The sequence below is a fragment of the Toxorhynchites rutilus genome, chromosome 3 (genome assembly GCF_029784135.1).
Source record: "Toxorhynchites rutilus septentrionalis strain SRP chromosome 3, ASM2978413v1, whole genome shotgun sequence".
Taxonomy (NCBI): Eukaryota; Metazoa; Arthropoda; class Insecta; order Diptera; family Culicidae; genus Toxorhynchites; species Toxorhynchites rutilus.
The window spans coordinates 112,122,241-112,144,251 of NC_073746.1; the positions used below are offsets into that span (position 1 = coordinate 112,122,241).

The window sequence follows — 22,011 nt, forward strand, 5'->3', positions numbered from 1 at the left end:
TGCTTGGTTAATTTCCGAGTAATGCAGAAATTTGTGTTTCATTTGTATGTCAGCCCCCCCCCCCCCTTCGAGAGGGGGGAGGGGTCTCAAAATATCACGAAAACCTTCCCGGCCCCAAAAACCCCTACATACCAATTTTCATGTCGATCGGTTCAGTAGTTTCCGAGTCTATAAGAATCAGACAGACAGACAGACATCACTCCATTTTTATATATATAGATAGATTTCATGCTCAATAAAAGAAAATGCATTTTGCAGCTTGACATGTCGACTGAGGTTTGAAAATTGTGTAAAAATATAGAAAATGTGTTTTTCAATGTATAGATGTTGTTACATATCCAGTTCTGTTAGTCTTAGGAAAATAATATTCATATAATGTATCATGCATGAATGTGTATAGAACCTTTAATTATCATTTTTTTACAAAGCCTACTATTTGGTAAAGTATTGAATATTAATTAATTTTTAAAATTAATATCTAATACTCGTGAGATGGACATGGCACTATAAATCATAAAATTTTAGAATAAAAGTATGTGTTTTAAGGAGAATATATTAAAAAATCGATTAGGTGAGAAGAAAATATGGAAAAAAATATTTATGTTAAGGAAATACTATTACAATAATACAAATCGAAATTCCGAAAACGATTAATTAATTTTTTTTGAAATCGAATAGTTCGCTTAATAACTTCCTTTCATTCAAATTTCTAAACATTTAGCATTCCTATGTTTAATCTTAGATACATTGCAAATATCCCTTTCAATAATGGTTGATAATGGTCCATATGCTCGCCTTTCTAATAAAGGTATCATCCATCAAGCCTCTTCCGTGCAATACACATACACATATTGCCTTTATACAGCATTATCCTGGAGTAATTCGAACGGAAAATAATTGCACAATTTCAACAGACGTCAACAATAGGCACTCGTTACTTCCGAGCCCTGCTCGAAACACACATCTGCCACAAAAACGTGATTTTTTGCTTTTACTTCACCAAATCTCTCAGCTGTTCGTTCGACTCGGTTTCGCCTTTTGCCTTTCTGGCTTTCGTTTCCCGCGCGGCCGAAGGGTGTGTGCTTTCATATTATAATGCGTCCTGATTTTACGCAGCATAACCCCTCAAAACGTTTGAATCTACGAAACAGGCGCGTTAGTCATAAATCCTGGCACCTCCCCTCGCTTGATGACGGTTATGTGTATCTGTGTGTCTGTGCGGTGATTTTCCCCGACCGGCTTGAGCCGGGAACTCATGTGAAAAATCTACAAATAATAACATAACCATATCCATCGGTAACAACAGCGTGCGAGTTTGACTCAGTCCATGAAACGAGGGGAATTTCTTGAACGAATGGCTCTGAATCAAGGGTAATTTACGCAGAGCGGGAAAGAGTCGGGCTTAGGATTTTAGCTCAGTCTTTAGTAGTTGTATTCTAATTCGATGCATTTTCTTATCTCGTTTCAGATCTGTTGAATGGTTATGATCCTGGATTCACGTGTGATTGGGGAGTAACTGACTTTCGAAAAGGTATGTCTATTTCTGTGCCCTCAAACCCCTCAATCCACCCCTGTAAGGTTCAGATTTCAGCTAGGACCAACAAACCGCGTCAGCGTCAGAGTACTGTTAATCCAAGCCGGTACTTATTTCATACGTGAGTGAATTTGTTCTCTGCTGGATAACTCCGATGCATGACAAAATCGCGCGCTCCGAACCACCAATCCTGCGAACAAAAACACGCACTTTGCTTACATTATGCAGAAGCGATTTTGCGCCATGTGATGGTTTCTGATTTGTGCAACTTGCCAGAGATTCCGAAGGATGCATTCGCCTCGCTCGGAAGTCGACGGCTTCGAATGCGTCGAGCGTAGAAATCCGTCCGTCGTAGATGGTAATGCTACGCTTCGTACGAACCATCACGTAATTCACACGAGAGTGTACTGTTGCCGAAATAAGTTGGTGAAACATTACCTCGGCAATCCTGGAGTACCTATCATGATGGAACGTTGGTCTTCTGTAGAGAAAGGGAGGGAAGCTGCAAATAAGCAGCGATGTTGTTTACAGTTTCTTCTGGAAACGTTTGATGTTACGATGTGCTACTCAAATAAACTTCCACAGTTGAGCACTCGCTTGAGAGCATTTCTTTCGAGTTTTTGTTGAAGCTTCACTGTGATTGTTTCTGAACTGTTACTACGCGTAATTTCCGCTTTAATAAGTACTGCTCGAGCAAATTAAACTAATGAGATTGTAACACCTTCCGCGCGACCAGTAATATTATTTTCAATTCGTAGAGGAACTGGTACAAATTCGGTACCCCATTTTGTTTTTTTTTGGACTTAGCTCTTGGCCAATGCTCGGAAATTCTTCATATTACGTCAGCTTATGATGGGATCTATTGCGGACATTTCCCCGCAAACCGATTTCAAAAATCTTGATTTTGCTCGGAGCTTTGAGCATTGAAGTGAAACAACTCAAATTCGAGTACCCGTGATGCCTGGGTATGAATTTGGCACCCCATTTTTTTGACGTGGAACTACGTCTAACCGGCTTAAAGGGGGAGGGGGGGGGGGGCGAATGCTTATAACTCGAACATTTCTTACTGGATCGGAAAGATTATTGCTAGGAAATATTTCTACGCTGCTATCGCAATTAATAAAATGTTATTTTTCATTAGATAAACAATTGAATAACTGTAAAATGTTAAGCGTTATCTAAACGCCCTAACTGACTCGTTTTTATTGGCTCGATTTACGGTTTCCCCAACCCATCCATCAAAACCAAGCAGCCTTGTAGACTTTTGTTCTCACCAAAATGTCCCTAACACAGACTTCAAAAATAAGCAGCGTTGGAGAAACTGGCATTGCAAATTCATGCAGATCGGAGGTATTTTTGTACCGACTGAAATGTGTTTCCCTAACACAGACTTCAAATCAAGGAGCGTGATGAAATTGGCATTGCAAAAACATGCAAACCGGGGGCATTTTTGTTCCGACTGAACTGTGATTGCCTAACACAGACTTCAAAACCAAGATGTCTGAGGAAATCGGTTTTGCAAATACATGCAAATTTCGAGTACTTTTGTCTCTTGCATTTGTGCAGACTGGAATATGTTTCCTTAACACGGACTCCTAAATTTAGCAACCTGATAAAATCGTGCAGACACTAGAGGCGAATGAAATTTCAAGTTTAAATCCTCTATAGTATAAAAAAGTAGACGTTGAAGTTGTTGATTCATGCAAGCCGGGGGTACTTCTGCACCCGCATGTTTTTAGGCACTCCGAAAAGTGTTTTCCTAACACGGATTTCAAAAGCGGGTACAAACACAACGCTTCGGCTCGGTTATACAAAATTGCATTGAAGGATATGCTTTCATATCTTCTGCTCACAGAATCTCTACGCATACCATTTGATGAATAGGTAAAATGTTGATAACCATTTGCTGCGATAACGCCTATTGATTAAACAGTATGCGTTCGACGTACATGTCAGAATCGAATCTGAGTACCTGAAGTTCATCAAATCAAAAAAAAATCGCGGTTCTAGAAGTACGTACACTTGAGCGATGCAAATTTCAGAGGGAAATGTAAAATAAAATAATCGTTTGATAATTCTTCCGTTCACATACTTTGTCCTAGGCATCATTCCAAACGTAAAAGGACTGTCATTAAATTTACTTGTAACGAAGTATACCGTAATCTATCATAATGCATGAATTGACCATACGTGACATTATAAAACCTTTTTACTCACAAAGCAAATATATTGAATCCAATTGGATTCGGAAATTGTTTCATTCAATCAATACAAATCAATACAAAAAAATGATTCCTAAGCTAAGGTGGTCCCAGGTCAACCTTGCGGTTATATCATAGATATAACCCACCAATTTTTTATTTTTTCAAATTAAATGAATCGTCCTGAAATCACTGAAAAATGTATTTTTTGACATTTTCATACAAAATAGAAGTGAAGTACACTATCTTACGTAAATTAACTCAACTTTGAGGAAAAAGCATGCAATTTTACAAAACAAAGAGGAACAAAAAAAAACGATTTTTCAAGAAATAGTGAACGAATTTCATCTCGATTTATTTCTAACTAAAAAAGTAAAGTAAAGTAAAATTTTGCTGCATGGGCATGTAATACTTAGCATGGTGTATCATCAACACTATGTATGCATCGGGGTGCCAAATTACCCGCATACCGAATCTTCACTTTGGAATGAAATCTATGAAATTTGTGGTTAAAATCTCGATACACTTACTCGAATTCGTCGAAGAACATCAATTTCTTGATCCAAATAAAAAAAAAGACGCAAATGAAAAATTTTTGAGATTTCAAAAACAACGAAACTTGATTTTGTTTTGACGTAGGACTACGTCTTTCATTTCTATACCGGGGTGTAAAATCAAAGTTTCGAAAACGAAAGCGTTACGCTGGAGACCGAGATTTTGAGCGTTAATAGCTCCTAAACAACTGAACGAAATGGTATGATAAACACTTCATTCGAAAGATAAAATGTCTACGCGTTCTATACTTGTTACTTTTTAATCCAAAAACTTGTTTCAATAGTCTTAAAATTGCTTTCAAAACAGGCTATTGAAATCACCAATCGGTATATAAGTGAGCGCCGTTCGGAAATCCACTCAGTTCTAATTGAACAGCGATTGGAGCATGTTGTCGCTGTTGTGATGAAGCTCTTCATTTATCATGAAAGCGCGGATGAACGGTATCACCAAGAGCCTGTTTGTGCACCTTAGGCCAGAAGGGAATCCATCAGGAGGAGAGTGATGCCACAAACGGTTCCCCGGGAAGATCTCGAAGCAGCCGCTACACACACACACATACACGCGCGGAATTCTTTCCGTTTGGATGCCATTCAGCATCGAGAAAGATCCGGAAAATAATCTGCCAGTTCCTCTGGGAATTTAAAAATACATTCATGTGAAAGAGTTTATTTGAATGTTTTCTATCCATGTAACACTGTGACCAAATACATTTGGTTTTGTGATTTTTCAATCAATCGCAATTAACAGGATAGCTTCTGAAGATTATTCTTCCCCATCAGTAGGATATTTCCGTATCCAATATTGTATGCGCCCGCAATCGATTATTGCTCAGTCGCCGAAAGTTCCGAGCTCAGAGAGTTCATTCCCCTTTAGTTTGCCTTCCAAATTGCCATCGTAAACCACGCCTTCTCTCGATTCAATCACGCACAAAAAGCATACTTAAGCGATATTCTGGTGGTGAGACGCATTCATTTTTCGTGAGGACATCGACAAGACAACATTGTTGCTGAGGGTGCTGGACAGCGAAAGATCGAGATCTGCCCTGAAACGTATGCAGTTTGTTTGAAACTGTGAGGGAGCACAGAGAAGCCGATCCTTCAGGAGAAGAGAAGGTGACCATCGAAGCAGCCGCTACACACACACTAACACGCACGGAATTCTTTCCGTTTGGATGCCATTCAGCATCGAGAAAGATCCGGAAAATAATCTGCCGGTTCCTCTGGGAATTTAAAATTACATTCATGTGAAAGAGTTTATTTTGATGTTTTCTATCCATGTAACACTGTGACAAAATATTTTTCAATCAAGTGCTATTAATTGGTGGTTATCGAATTAGCATTAACCACTGGTGGGCTTTCAGTATCGAGGAAAATGTGGAAATATCTAATCGTTACCGAAAATAATCTGCCAGTTCCTCTGGGAATTTAAAAATACATTCATGAGAAAGAGTTTATTTGAATGTTTTCTATCCATGTAACACTGTGACCAAATACATTAGGTTTCGTGATTTTTCAATCAATCGCAATTAACAGGATAGCTTCTGAAGATTATTCTTCCCCATCAGTAGGATATTTTCGTATCCAATATTGGATGCAGAAAACCTTGTACCTCCAACGTAACGCTCTCGTTTTCGAAGTCCCCCAAATATTCATTTATTCAGAATGGATTCAGATTCAACTTCAAACAAAGGATCACTGAATCAACAATAGTCCTACGTCACCATTGCGGTTATACCATAGATATAACCCACTTTCTGTTTTTTTAAAAACGCAGATATTTTAGGTTTTTGGCATCTGACGGTTGTTACTACATTGCTACATTACTATTACTAACACTTTTTTTATTCACCACCAGAGTGCGCTCATTACCGCCGGAGATTCGGGTGGTTACAAAATTACCCACGGGGTACCGAATTTGTACCAGTTCCTCTAATGATTTCCTCCATCGCGCTTCATTGTCACACCTCATTTTAAAGGGGTATCCTAGTGTAGAGACCCCAATTTCGTACGTTTTTTCGAGCTTCATAAAATTAAAACAAAGAATATTTTTACTATCTATTATATCATTATTCGTTCATCTATTTTTTGACAATAAAACAAAAATTGAACGGAGAAAAAATATTCATAACTAGAAGCTGATGAAGTGAGAGGGCAAAAAAAATGTTGTGCCATGGCGTACACGACTCCAGCCCTTCTGGTTATCTGAAACAAAAAAATCGAACAGATTCTGAATCAGTAAAGATGCCGTTACCGGTCATACAAAACATGTTTTTTGACAAAATGGCGACCACTTGAAAAAAAAAATGCGGGTTAAAACGTTTTTTCTTACGTTTCCCGATTTTTTTTAAAATAGTGAAATTTAAAAAGTATTATTTTTAGAGGTGCATGCAATAGAGAGATGTCTGCAGATTGTATCCATATGAATTCGACATGAATCGGTTCTTTACAACTTGAGATATCGTGTACGCCAGTTTGAAAAAAACTAGTTTCGAGAAAAACGCGTTTGAAGTTCATTGCTATGGCTGTAGCAGGTTAGATCACCGCATCACTAAAATGGCTCTTACTCGGTAAATCATAGGATTTCCGATAAGTCCTTTATAGGGTATATTCTTGAATGCCTAAACTACAGAAATATGAAAGAAATAAAAAAGATTTTTCACGTAGGATTACCTCTTTCGGGAACATATTGGGGTACAAATTGAAAATCGAAAATCGAGCACATCGTGAAAATTGTCCAATTTAAAACGTTTATTGCTCAGACATTTCATGATAGATTGATGAAATTTTTGCGTCATTCGATTTCGGCACTCTATAACAATTTTTATGTCATGAAACTAATTATCGAACAATTGAAAAATCTCAACCCCTATCCTAACGGAAATATCCACTTCTAATTGGTCGAAATTGACGACACATGCGGCGGTTCCCTAACAGAGACATCAAAACCAAGCTGCCTGGAGGAAATCGGCATTGCAAATACATGAAAGTAGGGGGTGCTTTTGTTCCCTCCGAAATGTGTTCCCTAACAGAGACATCAAAACCAAGATGCCCGAGGGAAATCGGCATTGCAAATATATGCGAGTCAGGGGCATTTTTAAATTGCAAGTAAGGTGAGTGATACGATTAATTCTAGCAAATAAAATTTACATTTGGAACTTAAATGTTGGTTGCCTCGTGAAATTTTATATCAATGACATACCGTGTATTGTGAAAAATTTTGCACAAGTGTAATTGTAAAATTGTTTATGGTAACAATTGTGTTAAAAATGACTTGATATATGAAACGATTTATTCCAATTTTCATAAATAAAAACCAAGATGTGTTCCCGCTCGAGAACGGGTAGTTCGGTTTAAACTGTCTGTTTTGTTGTGTTCATTTTCGCCCAAGGAAAGTTCATGCGGCGAGAAAATTTTGTAAAAGTGAAGAAATACTTCAGAAAGTGATTTCCCATATACTCTACATATAGTATTAGGTGTTGTTAGTTAAAATTCGCATTGAGTTGAATAAACGCTCAAAAAGTAAAAATTATAAAACAAAATTACCTTTTCCATTTCAAATATGTTTTCTCTATATTTAAGTAACATGTTTCTACTGATGAGAACAATTGATAACTGTGTTCGGTATTTTTATATAAATGATGCTGGTCCCACCTCTTTCCCCTACATAGGTTTGAGCTGGACGAGTTATCTTGTGGATTATATGGAGGAGTTTCTTTGTAATATCAAATCAACCAGTAAACAAGTTAAAAACATAAAACGGTCCGGTTGTACCACTGGCATAGATTGTTTATCAAAAGAACAAGTAAGGGCATTATCTGAACGCTAAATATTCCATGGCATGTCAAGAGAATTTCCAATCCGGGAAGACATTTGACCGATCGGGAATCGAACCCAATGCCTATATCAGCATTAGCCATGAATTTACAAGGGATTTCCCGCTTTACTAGATTCCATGGAACGATCTACTAATGCGATCGCTTTCGAGTCCAGACAGCTGAGCAACTCCGAGCCTAATTCTAGTCGACACTTCAGGCCCAGTAACTCTCCCAAGGCATGTCAAGAGAATTTCCAACCCGGGAAGACCCTTGACCGATCAGGAATTGAACCTAATACCTATGTCAGTACCAGCCTTGAATTTACAAAGGAAATCCCGCTTTACTGGATACCCGACAACGATCTGTTAATCGTTTTCGAGACCAGACAGCTGAGCAAACCTAAGCCTAATTCCAGCCGATACTTCAGGCCCTTCATTCAACCGATCTTATTAAACAAAACAAAAACAAAGAAAAAAAAAGACGGGTGGGTAATGTCGGGGACATAACCGGAGTGACGTAGGACTATACAAAGGGGACAGCTTTTGTTAAATATATATTTTAAATATATTGTTTTATTTTCTTCTCCTACGTGAATACCTACCTATCTACCTGAAAAATGGATTAGTTTACTGTTTACTCTTTATGAATATGTTGATGGTTCTGAAAAGAACCTTTGGTGTTGTGTTTTTGTTATCACTCGATATTCCCATCTTGTTCGGTTAAACCTTCCTGTTTAGCTATTGCGTTTGCCACTCGCCACAGCTTTCACAGTTGGAAAATTTCTTCCCATCCAGCTTGTGACATATTGTTCAGTAAATTACATTTAATGCGACGTGCCGGAGAAACACTTTGCCACTCACTGAAACTAATTGTTGCCTTGATGAGCGCCGAACCGAAGCTGCTCTGTTCTTGATGCGAGTTTTCTGATTGTCGTGAGCAGCTTTGCAAGCCAACTCGAGCACTCCGACGGCCGATACTCTATAATCCCTGTTAGGTATACTGGTGCTCCGGCACCAATCCGTTCGGCCTAGTTACCCTTGCGGAGCAATCAGTGAATGCGACCAACAGGGAACTGGGGACTTGCACGGTTCGAGTGAGACTTTGCCTTTCCCTTAACTTGTCCTCCTTTGTTACGTCCACGATGCCGATGCCGTACAATCACACGGGTTTACGGTTTGAAAGAAAATAAGATATTTTTTGGGGTCCGCGTGTTTTATACTCTAGCGGTACACACTCACAGGATAGAGACAAATCGGCAGACTCAGCCAGAGGGGCGAGTCCAACGAGACGAACGAATGAGCGTTAAAAGGGAGCGATGGCAAACAAATACATTCATTACGATTTGTTCGCTCGTTGGATTCACATGCAGGCTAAAAAGGGTCCTTTTCAGGATCACAAAATTATCTTCAATCTAAAGAGTTTATTGTTTTGTTATCACTCGATATCCCCATCTTGTTCGGCTAAACCTTGCTGTTTAGCGATTACATTTGCCACTCGCCACAGCTTTCACAGTTGGAAAATTTCTTCCCATCCAGCTTGTGACATATTTTACAGTAAATTACATTCAATGGCACGTCGCATTACCACCATTCAATGTCGCATTGGAGGCGATTTTAACCTGTAATTGAACATTTGCGATGACAGTGGTACAGTGTCGACTTTCAATGTGGGGTCATAATTTGGACCCCGCACTCTATGTTTACAAAAATGTCCAACTAAATAAGTCGCATTACATGTCCGTCCAATTAGCTAAATGTCGAACTAATAGTAAATTACTGTACTTTCAATCTGGAAACAATTTAAGAATTGGTGAAAATTGAATAATCAGGAAAGACCCCAACTATCAATAAGCTCAGAACAACTGCCAAATTCAGATACTCATCAGATCCTGGCAAACAAATTATGAAAAAATCAATTTGTGTTTTATTATTATTTTGGATAATGTTTTGAAAGCATTGAACTGTATTTCCTGAACTCTTTTTTGGAAGGTTTAATGGCAAAAACCATTTCGAACGCCCTTGATGCCGCCTTGTTCTGGATTTGCCACCAAAGCAGTTTGTATAAAGAACAAACTTTTTTCTACTGCTAACTGATGCCGTTTTGCGATTGCGTTTGCCACTCGCCACTCGCTGCAACTGCCTGTTGTCTTGATGTCCACCGAACCGAATGTGTTCTGTTCCGAATGCGGGTTTTCTTATCGTCGCGAGCAGCTTTGCCAGCTAACTCAATCATTTCGGCGGCCGAAACTATATAACGCCGGCTAGGTGGACTGGTGCACTGGTACTAACGCGCTCGGCCTAGCTACTCTTGCGGGGAACTTCAGATCAACATGGTTCGAGAGGGATTTTGCCTTTCCCTTCACTTTTGCTCCTTTACCATGTCCAGACATGGTTGCTTGGGTTGGTTTGTTGATGTGTTGTGATGCGAACCGATGTGGTGTACGGTTTGAATGAGAATGATCGTTACGGCAGCGGAGCGGGGATTTTTAAGCTGACTGGCTGGCTCGAGAATTACGCATGTGTGAGACTGCGACCAATGTTTCGTTCATTTTTTTCTTTTTCCTTTCCAATCGTGCTTCATTCTATTTCGCTGCTGCTCTGGTTGCCCGTTTTGGTCGGTACGATTTGAGGAGCACAAAATGGACCAATCAAAAATGGGCACATAGTGCATTTTGACAATGATTGATATTTCATAATTATTCAATTATTTATCTCAAGAAAAATGAAATGTTATTCGTTATGATAGATGTGTAGATATATTTCCTATCAATTGATGCAAAAACCTTTGCGATCTATTGAGAAATGCTCGAGTTATAAGCGTTCCAAATCTTGCATTTTTTCCTACTTGTTCAGTACCTAGATTTCCATTTCACCCCCTATATCTTCCGGTTAGACGTAGTCCTACGTCAAAATCACTTTTGCCAATGTTCAATTTCAAATTTTACTATGCCGGTTCACGCGCGCGATGCTCAAACTCTTGTAGACTTCACAATTATTTTTAAACTAATCTAATAACTAAAATTATAAAAAATTGAAGAAAAAATAGAAAAAATAATAAAAACAACATACCATCATCATCACAGTCTAAAGATAAATTGGTAATTGTCTTATATTACATTGGTGAGTTTTTTTCTTTTTCTTTATTTCATCCATACATAACACAGGAGGCATCTCGTCTAGGGTAACAAAGAGCGGTTTTCATCATATCTAATTCCACTTCGGCATCTTCTATCTGATACGCACCACCCAACGACTGTTTACCATACTTCTGTCATTTGTGTTCTTCACTCGGTAAACATTGGTGGAGTGAACAAACAGTACCCAACTATCAAACAAAATTTCCCTTCTCAGGGCCACCAAATCATTATCAAAGAGTTTAACGATGTAATTCTTCAAACAAATCCCACATCAACAGATAGTCTAACGGAATCCTACGTCAACTATGTGGTCGTGTCTCGGACACAACCCTCCTGTGACTTTGTTTTCTTCCAAAATGTTATTAGTGGATTTACCACTAATTCAAAGGTTTATCAACTATATCCTATACTAAATTTGCTCATTTTCCAAATAGAATCAACAGAGTCCTTCTACGTTGCATACTTGTCAAAGTAGAACCAGCTTAAGCCAATAGAACTCGAAACAACAAAAAAATCAATAACTCTTTCATTGTTCAAATTCGAGGGATTTTTTTTTTCATCAAATATAATCCTCTATCGTATTTGGAGAAAATACGGATATTTGTAATTTTCCTATGTGAGAATGGCGTTTTCAGACTTTAAGGGGATGAATCAGGAATTGAATTCTTCCTTCATATTCAAAATCAAATAAATATATGTGTATAAAACAAAATCATCATTTATTTTTTAACTCGATTATCTAAAGGATTTGATTAAATACAGTGAAAAGAAATTATACACTGCATTTAATCGAGTCCGTCCTGTACACCGAAGTGTTTTGCGATCTCCCGGATCGAAAATCTTTGCTCTATACTCCATACTAGGGCTTTTAACATACTTTAATAATGTAATAGAAAAGTGTTCGGATTCTAAAGCACTACTGTACAGGAAAACCTGTTTTTGTGCGGGTGCTTTTTGTGCGATTTCTCATTTGTGTGACTGTTTAGGTGCGATATTATTATTTGTGCGATTAGTTTGTGTGATTCAAGACCCGATGTCATAATAAAATCGCACAAAAAGAGTCGCACAAACGAGGAATCACGCGAAAAGGGACCGCACAAAAACTGGTTTGCCTGTACTCTTCAATATCCCCAAAAGACGTCAACCTACGACAAAAAATGTTCGAAAAAAAATCGTTCTTTCCAGAAAACAGATTAAACTGAACTAACATCTTCACACTCACAAAGTTTCAATGTATGTTTAGAACGAAAATGAAAATTTATCACATCTTAAAAATAGTTAGATTTATGATTATAATTTATATTATAATATTTAAGATAGGTTTCATTCAAGTTACAAATTTCTTTCCTGATTATGGGAAAAAATATATTTTAGGAGCTATTAAGACTAAATACAAGTTCGTTCTTATGCTAAGATGAAACCTCACTCGCTGGGTGGCTGATGTTTATAAACCGCAATCTTCGCTGAGCGCGCATTCTCGGGACGGATGATATTTATGCTGACCGATCGTCCGCTAGCAAAATCGTTGTTTAGATCGACTCGCATAATTTTATCGCTACGTCTGGTGCTAACTTTCATAATAGCGTAAAAGCTATTTATTATATCTTTACATAAACATAGATCAGTTTCGACATTAAAATATTTATGCTTTTTTGTTAAATAAAGAACATTACCTTCGATATACTCTAGTTAGGAATGAAAAAAAAAGACGGGTGGGTAATGTCGGTGACATAACCGGAGTGACGTAGGACTATACAACGGGACAGCTTTTGTTAAATATATATTTTAAATATATTGTTTTATTTTCTTCTCCTACGTGAATACCTACCTATCTACCTGAAAAATGGATTAGTTTACTGTTTACTCTTTATGAATATGTTGATGGTTCTGAAAAGAACCTTTGGTGTTGTGTTTTTGTTATCACTCGATATTCCCATCTTGTTCGGTTAAACCTTCCTGTTTAGCTATTGCGTTTGCCACTCGCCACAGCTTTCACAGTTGGAGAATTTCTTCCCATCCAGCTTGTGACATGTTGTTCAGTAAATTACATTTAATGCGACGTAACGGAGAAACACTTTGCCACTCACTGAAACTAATTGTTGCCTTGATGAGCGCCGAACCGAAACTGCTCTGTTCTTGATGCGGGTTTTCTGATTGTCGTGAGCAGCTTTGCAAGCCAACTCGAGCACTCCGACGGCCGAAACTCTATAATCGCTGTTAGGTATACTGGTGCTCCGGCACCAATCCGTTCGGCCTAGTTACCCTTGCGGAGCAATCAGTGAATGCGACCAACAGGGAACTGGAGACCTGCACGGTTCGAGTGAGACTTTGCCTTTCCCTTAACTTGTCCTCCTTTGTTACGTCCACGATGCCGATGCCGTACAACCACACGGGTTTACGGTTTGAAAGAAAATAAGATATTTTTTTGGGGTCTGCGTGTTCTATACTCTAGCGGTACACACTCACAGGATAGAGACAAATCGGCAGACTCAGCCAGAGGGGCGAGTCCAACGAGACGAACGAATGAGCGTTAAAAGGGAGCGATGGCAAAAAAATACATTCATTACGATTTGTTCGCTCGTTGGATTCACATGCAGGCTAAAAAGGGTCCTTTTCAGGATCACAAAATTATCTCCAATCTAAAGAGTTTATTGTTTTGTTATCACTCGATATCCCCATCTTGTTCGGCTAAACCTTCCTGTTTAGCGATTTGTTGCCACTCGCCACAGCTTTCACAGTTGGAAAATTTCTTCCCATCCAGCTTTGTGACATGTTGTACAGTAAATTACATTCAATGCGACGTGCCGAAGCGCCACTCAGTGTCGCATTGGAGGCGGTTTTAACCTGTAATTGAACATTTGCGATGACAGTGGTACAGTGTCGACATTCAATGTGGGGTCTTAATTTGGACCTCGAACTCTATGTTTACAAAAATGTCCAACTAAATATGTCGCATTACATGTCCGTCCAATTAGCTAAATGTCGAACTAATTTTAAATTACTGTACTTTCAATCTGGAAACAATTGAGGAATTGGTGAAAATTGAATAATCAGGAAAGTCCGCAACTATCAATAAGCTCAGAACAACTGCCAAATTCACATACTCATCAGATCCTGGCAAACAAATTATGAAAAAATCAATTTGTGTTTTATTATTATTTTGGATAATGTTTTAGAAAGCATTAAACTGTATTTCCTAAACTCTTTTTTGGAAGGTTTAATGGCCCTGAAAAGCGCCTTGTTTTATGGAATGGTTCCAATTTAGAAAACTTAGTACTCGTGGTTTTGAAAAAAACCATTTCGAACGCCCTCGATGCCGCCTTGTTCTGGATTTGCCACCAAAGCAGTTTGTATAAAGAACAAACTTTTTTCTTCCGCTACCTGCTGCCGTTTTGCGATTGCGTTTGCCACTCGCCACTCGCTGCAACTGCCTGTTGTCTTGATGTCCACCGAACCGAATGTGTTCTGTTCCGAATGCGGGCTTTCTTATCGTCGCGAGCAGCTTTGCCAGCTAACTCGATCACTTCGGCGGCCGAAACTATATAACGCCGGCTAGGTACTAACGCGCTCGGCCTAGCTACCCTTGCGGGGAACTCCAGATCAACACGGTTCGAGCGGGATTTTGCCTTTCCCTTCACTTTTCCTCCTTTACCATGTCCAGACATGGCTGCTTGGGTTGGTTTGTTGATGTGTTGTGATGCGAACCGATGTGGTGTACGGTTTGAATGAGAATGATCGTTACGGCAGCGGAGCGGAGATTTTTAAGCTGATTGGCTGGCTCGAGAATTACGCATGTGTGAGACTGCGACCAACGTTTCGTTCATTTTTTTCTTTTTACTTTCCAATCGTGCTTCATTCTATTTCGCTGCTGCTCTGGTTGCCCGTTTTGGTCGGTACGATTTGAGGAGCACAAAATGGACCAATCAAAAATGGGCACATAGTGCATTTTGACAATGCTTGATATTTCACAATTATTCAATTATTTATCTCAAGAAAAATGAAATGTTATTCGTTATGATAGATGCGTAGATATATTTCCTATCAATTGATGCAAAAACCTTTGCGATCTATTGAGAAATGCTCGAGTTATAAGCGTTCCAAATCTTGCATTTTTTCCTACTTGTTCAGTGCCTAGATTTCCATTTCACCCCCTATATCTTCCGGTTAGACGTAGTCCTACGTCAAAAAAAACGATAATAAATGTTGATGTTTCCATCTTGAGCAAGTTTTTTTTTAGCTTAAATTGCTGGTTTCTTTCCGTAAAGTCCTTCACGTTTTCAACTTCGTCATAAACCGCATTTCTATCAGAAAAATAGGTTTGAAGTTTCAATTTTTTTGATGAGATGGTCGCTGATGATTTTGAATAAACTTATATATAATAAAGTTCGTAACGGAAGTTTTTAACATGAAAATTAAAATTGAATTTGAATTGAATTTTTGTAGCCATCATGTGGAGAATTGTCGATTTATCGGAGAAGGTCGTGACAGCGGATGATTATTCCCGAAGCGATAGAACAGCAGTTTGGTTGGAAAATGAGTGCTTTAGTTGAACATGGTTGAACATGAGGTGTAACATTACAGTTTCAGTTCATTATATTTATTCCCGAGTCACAAATAGCGAAATGTAAATATTTGATCAATGAAATCCATATTTGATCAAACTTATTAGCACCGAAATAAACAATCGGTTTCAGGTGAACAAACAAATGTTCGGTTGATTTATCACCCCCGACTAAAAAACATGTTACGTGTTCTGTTTTCGCAATCATATAGAGGAAATGAGTCTAAAACGCGCCTGCCGGGCAGTTTGACCCGCCTGATTTTCTCGTAAACCAGCAAGAATAGAAATGCAATTGTTATAGGCAATCGTGCTAGTCAATGATAGAGTCCTACTATGAAAGTTTTACATTTGTAACATGCTTTAAAAAAATAAGAAAAATAATTTTTCTTCGGAAGCGATTTTCGATGTAATTTTTTACATCATTTCTATAAGGTTTTTATTGCTTGTAACCGATTCGGAGGCGATAACTATGAATCATATTTATTGAGTCGAGTTCCCAGAGGATATCTCAGATGAAGAAAACGGTAAGAAAGGATTCATTTCCTTCTCAATTTGATATTTTCCGCATCAGCTTACCATCGGGCAGTACGGCATATCCTCGATCCTGGCAATTTGCTCGCTTTCGGCCGTATTACATTCACACGAGAGGAATAGCTTGTATATGAGGGATGCCAGATGGTTTTTTTTAAATATCTCTGCATGACACGAATAAATGTCTTCAAATGTAATCATAATGAACAAGAATGAGCAAACCATTGTAAACGCAATATTTTGGTTTGGAGTTGTTTGGAAGTTGAGATATCTGACGTACGAAATTTCATACGCTGAACCGATACAGTATCAAAAATGGAAATCATTTGAATATCGAACAAAACGGTTTTATTTCATAAAATTCAACTTCAACAACCATTTTCATGGTTTATTAGCACTTTCGTGTACTGCCGTTTTACGCATAATTGTCCCACGGTTCATAGGGATTGCATAGAACATAGTACAGTTATGCGTAGAACGGCAGTGTATCGAATTTAGTATCACTGAGTATGGTACCGGAAAAGCACTCCGAAGGGTGCAAATCCACATCACACTTCAAGCAAATATACGTCGTACATCGGTTGCAATACGCACACCTTCGTTGGGTACCAGTTGGATTCGTATTAATGAAATGATTTATTCCGTCAAACCTAACTTCCGATGACTTCGAGTGTTTAGGCTTGATCTGCATGAACTCGATCATTGCTTTATGTCACTCATCCGAATTTGAGGTCGTTTTTTTCAGTGTCTGGCTCTCCGCTTCTTGCTGCTGCCCGAGGAGCATTCTTGTGATTGGCCTCTCGACATTCTCTTGTTTGCCAAAACCGGAAGGGCCGTCCTCCGAGTCACTATCTCCAGCATCCACATCGCTGTCTCCACCGCTTGGGGGCACGATGACAAAGTCAATAGCATTTGTTGACACTAGATTTTCGAAGGCGTCTTCATCCAAATCAATCAGATAATTGTACAGCTCCTCCAGATTATCGGGAAGATGATATATCCTATTGAGAAAAAATATACCGTAGTTGCACAGCGTATTAAATTTCATACGCTCAAAAGTAAACATATATTTTTTGCGGTTTCATAATTTTCTTCGGATTTTTTGCTAGATATTATTTTTTACACTCGTCTAGTAGTGTTGTGTCACAGATTTGAGCAATTTAGAATCCTTTAAGAGGTAAAACTTTGATAAATTTATGTCTACTTTTGCGACTCCATTAAATACACAACAAAACAACAAAAATGACAGATAAAATTACACTGACACGAAAAAAACACTCTTAAATTGTCATGTGGTATCATTTAAAATGCGCTTAACACTTTAGTTTCATCAAAAACAGTTTTTCAAAAACGAACATTTTTGCGTATTAAATTTAATACGCTGGGCACTAATGGGTTAATGCACGAATACTGGGAGAACACGCTTACCGGAGAAACGGTTTCTTCTCTTCGCTAGTGGGCATGAAATGACGAGATTGATGGAATCTCTCATTCATACAAGCTGTTTCTCTGAGCTTTATGGTCTCTGAGAGAATCAACTTATGAGCATATTATACTTCTGCTGGGCCTTTTAACACCGTATGATTGGAAAATATAGAATTTGGGCGCCTTACAAAATAAAATTCGTAGCACTTTTGTTATTCAGTAGGTATCCCACTCTACATTGTTGTGCCAGATTGGTCCCAACAAATGGTGTCGACAATGGTACCGATATCGTGCCATTTTGCAACGATTTTGTCGACTTACCCTTCGTATTCGACAACCTATTTCGAGCCAAACCTGTGCCAATCTGACACCGCGTCGACCGATTGAAAAACTGCTTAACCCTCATTATGGCAGTATTTGTTTTCATGAAAGTTGAAACAAGCATTAAAAAAAACCGTCGATGGAAATTATTTGATTTATTTACAATGCAGGTTTATATACATCAATACTAATAATAATACAAGGCTGTACTACAGTTATAATAGATAAGAGCACTATATAATGAACGAACCAATTTTTCCTTTGAACCAATTATATGCTCCACCGTTCAGAGAGAATTTTTTGGTTCACCGGTGTGGGTGAATCAAATTTTCACTAAAAAGTAAATGTAAACATAAATGTTTTGATTATTATAAATTGTGCAAGTGAGTTTTACCCTAACATTCCTATTTATTCCTGTTCATATCCTGGATGTTGATAGCATTTGCGAAGGGTGTGTTTAATACAATCGTTGAATACAGATACGGGTTCTACTCCGGTTCGCTTTGAGGTTCGGTAATTGGAGCCATAGCAACAGAAGCTTTTCCACAACTGGGACGTACTCTGAAATGACATGCATTTCATCTAACAATTTATTGCACATATTCAATTGATATACAAGCTGCTATTGACACACACCTAGTCGCGGGTTCTATACACAAGGAAACACAACTGGGACTTATTCCCGTCTATTGCGTAGGTATAGTACATGGTACTATGATTGGTACCTCGAATTTCAGTTAGCTGAAATTCAAAGAAAAAGACATCAAAATTAAACATTGATTGGAGAAAAAAAAACCACAGGAGAGTTGTATCTGAGACACAACCGCATGATTGACGTAGGATTTCGTTAGGCTATCTGTTAATTTTGGATGGCCATGGCCATTTTGTTTGGTTGTTGGGTATTGTTTGTTCACTCCACCACTCCACAACACATTTCGGTGAGAACAAAAGCTCCCCCTACTTTCATGTATTTGCAATGCCGAGTTCTCTCAAGCAGCTAGGAAACCGTCGCATGTATCGTCAATTTTGACCAATCAGAAATGGGTATTTCCGTTAGGATAGGGGTTGAGATTTTCCAATTGTTCGATATTTAGTTTCATGACATATATTACTTTATTCCTTTATTCAATGTAAAAAAATGTTATGGCGTCAGGAAAAGCAACAGGCGCATCACGCCACGTTTCGCGCCAATGAACGAGTTGATAGCTAAAACTAATAATCAGCATTTTTAGGCTATAAAAGAGTTAGCGCCATGTGGCTCAACCTCTTTTTCGCGTGTAGATCGGTGCAGTGAGGTTTAAGTATTTGACTTTAAGAAAAGTGAATAATAAAGTGTTTTTTAAAAACTCGTTTGTTCAAAGAACAAACATAACTGGCGCAGCCGGTAGGATAAGTATCGAAGTGAACTAAAAGAGACCCAGCGACAGGAACCGAGAAAAGCCACGTCATCCAACAGGGGATTAATCACCAGGAACGACGCTTCATCGAGGAACGACAGCTAAGGCCCGCTTCGATCTTGTGAACACATGTGGAAAATAATAACGTAAGTCATTTTTATCCTTTTACTGTGGAAAAATTGCAAAAGCAAGAAAATGCCTAGCAACCGATCAAGTGAAATTGAGCAGCTCCAAGCTACTGTGGCTGAGCTCCAAGAAATGCTGCTTAGCAGTGGAAGACAGTTTGACAATTATAGACTGCCTGACCCGATTCGAAACATGTCTGAATTCACAGGCATCAAAAAGGAATTACCTGCCTGGCTTGAAGAGCTAGAAGAAATATACCAAATGTACTTAGTGAAGGGAGACAACAACGCTCCCGACACGATACCCAGCCACTATATGAGGGCTATTAAAAATAAAATAAAAGGTGATGCGCGCACCGTTCTATGCGCAAACGGAAATCCTAATACCATACCTGGCATAAAACGGGTTCTGTCGGAAATTTATGGCGATCAGAAAGATCTAGCCACAAACTTGTCTCACCTATTTCACATGAAACGAGGTGATAGAAATAACCATAAATTTTATACGGATGTAAAAGAATTATCCACAAAAATCAAGATGAACCTATCGCTTAATCCACTGCAAACAAATGATCTGATTGAAATACTAATAGTTACCAAATATTTAGACAACATAGGCGAGCCACTCGCATCCATAATAAGACAATCCAAACCTACCACATTAGAAGATGCATACCAATCGGTATGCATCAACCAAAACGCTGAGGTGCGAAATCGCCCATCATACAGTAAATTCCCACGACAAAAAGACAACTACAAAGACAAACCGAACAGCAACGGCGAAGCGAAATCCAATCCCCCTCGCTTCAAACCCGCGGCAAAACCATTTCATAAGAACAAAGCCGAAGTTCACAATAACGAAGTGAACGACGACACCGACAACGACAAAGACAATGACGATGACGATGACACTGCAAGCGAAACAGGAGACGAAATAAATTTTCAAACCGTTCGTGTAGCAAACATGCCAACATGAACTTTATTCCATACCTGCGCCTGTCCACCACGAAGGGATATTTAAATTTCCTAGTGGATACTGGCGCTAATAAATCATACATCAACCCTGAGCACGTTAATATATCGACAAAAATTAAACGACCAGCCGTTATAAATAACAAGAACGGAAAGTTTCTTATAGATCGCGTGGTAAACACAAATTTGCTCCCGGAAGTATCCGATGAAAAACTTCCGTACTATGTCTTCAGATTTCATGATTTCTTTGACGGCCTTATAGGCTATGAAAATTTAGCTGCCATGGGTGCGGTAATCGACACCTCCAGAGCATTTGTTACATTTAGTAATCGTAGATACACGGTGTCAAAATATTTCCCCACTTCTATCAATTTCCACGGCACCGATGAAAACCTATTCGAAATCTGCACCACAACGAACGGCTCATTTTTAATTGATAAGGAAATCAGTTTGAATCCTAACGTAATTTTAAAACCAGGCGTTTATGAAGCAAATAATTATAAAGCTTTCGTGCATCTAACCAAGAAAGGTGAACAAGGCCACACGGCACTTCAGCCATTCCCTAGTGACGCTTTCGAACTAGAAATCAATCATCAGAAGGTAAATCCTCGTTTGAATTTCCCATCAGAACACCTGAATAACGAAGAGAAAAATGCTTTGATCAAAACACTCAGATCATTCAAAGACGTATTCTTTGCGGATGATGAAAAGCTAACCTTTACACACGAGGTAAAGCATTCTATTAATACAACGGATGAAAAACCCATCCATCAAAAAACATATAAATATCCTTACCACCTCCGTAAGGAAGTTTCAACCCAAATTACAAAAATGTTGGAAAACGGTATAATTAGAGAATCCTCTTCACAATGGACCTCCCCCATCTGGGTCGTACCGAAAAAACTCGACAACTCTGGGAAACGAAAATATCGCATTGTTGTCGATTATAGAAAATTGAATGAAAAAACCCCGGCGGATCGATATCCGATTCCTGAGGTGAGCGAAATCTTAGACCGACTAGGAAAAGCTCAGTATTTTACAGTGCTCGACTTAGCTAGTGGTTTCCACCAGATTGAAGTCGACCCTAAAGACATCCCGAAAACCGCTTTCAATATTGATAATGGCAAGTACGAGTTTCTTCGTATGCCATTTGGACTGAAAAACGCGCCTGCGACTTTTCAGCGTCTTATGGATACAGTGTTGAGAAAACATTTAGGGATCCGATGTTTCGTCTATATGGACGACATCATCATTTACAGTACTAATCTTCAAAGTCATTTAGAGGACATCAAAAAAGTTCTCCAAACCCTTAGGGATGCGAACTTGAAAATTCAATGTGACAAATCCGACTTCCTTCGAAAGGAAGTAGCTTTCCTAGGACATGTCGTCACAATAGACGGGGTAAAACCCAATCCTAATAAGATAGAGGCTATAAAGTC

At 38.7% G+C, this 22,011-nt stretch overlaps 1 protein-coding gene across 1 annotated transcript in view; it reads left to right on the forward strand.

The window, feature by feature from the left end:
• The window catches only part of LOC129775692 (uncharacterized), a 166,644-nt gene that overhangs the window by 95,085 nt on the left and 49,548 nt on the right, over positions 1 to 22,011 (forward strand). The window contains exon 2 of the mRNA XM_055780708.1: positions 1,469 to 1,531. The gene's annotated coding sequence lies outside the window, so the exon portion shown is untranslated. The remainder of the gene's footprint in view (positions 1 to 1,468; positions 1,532 to 22,011) is intronic.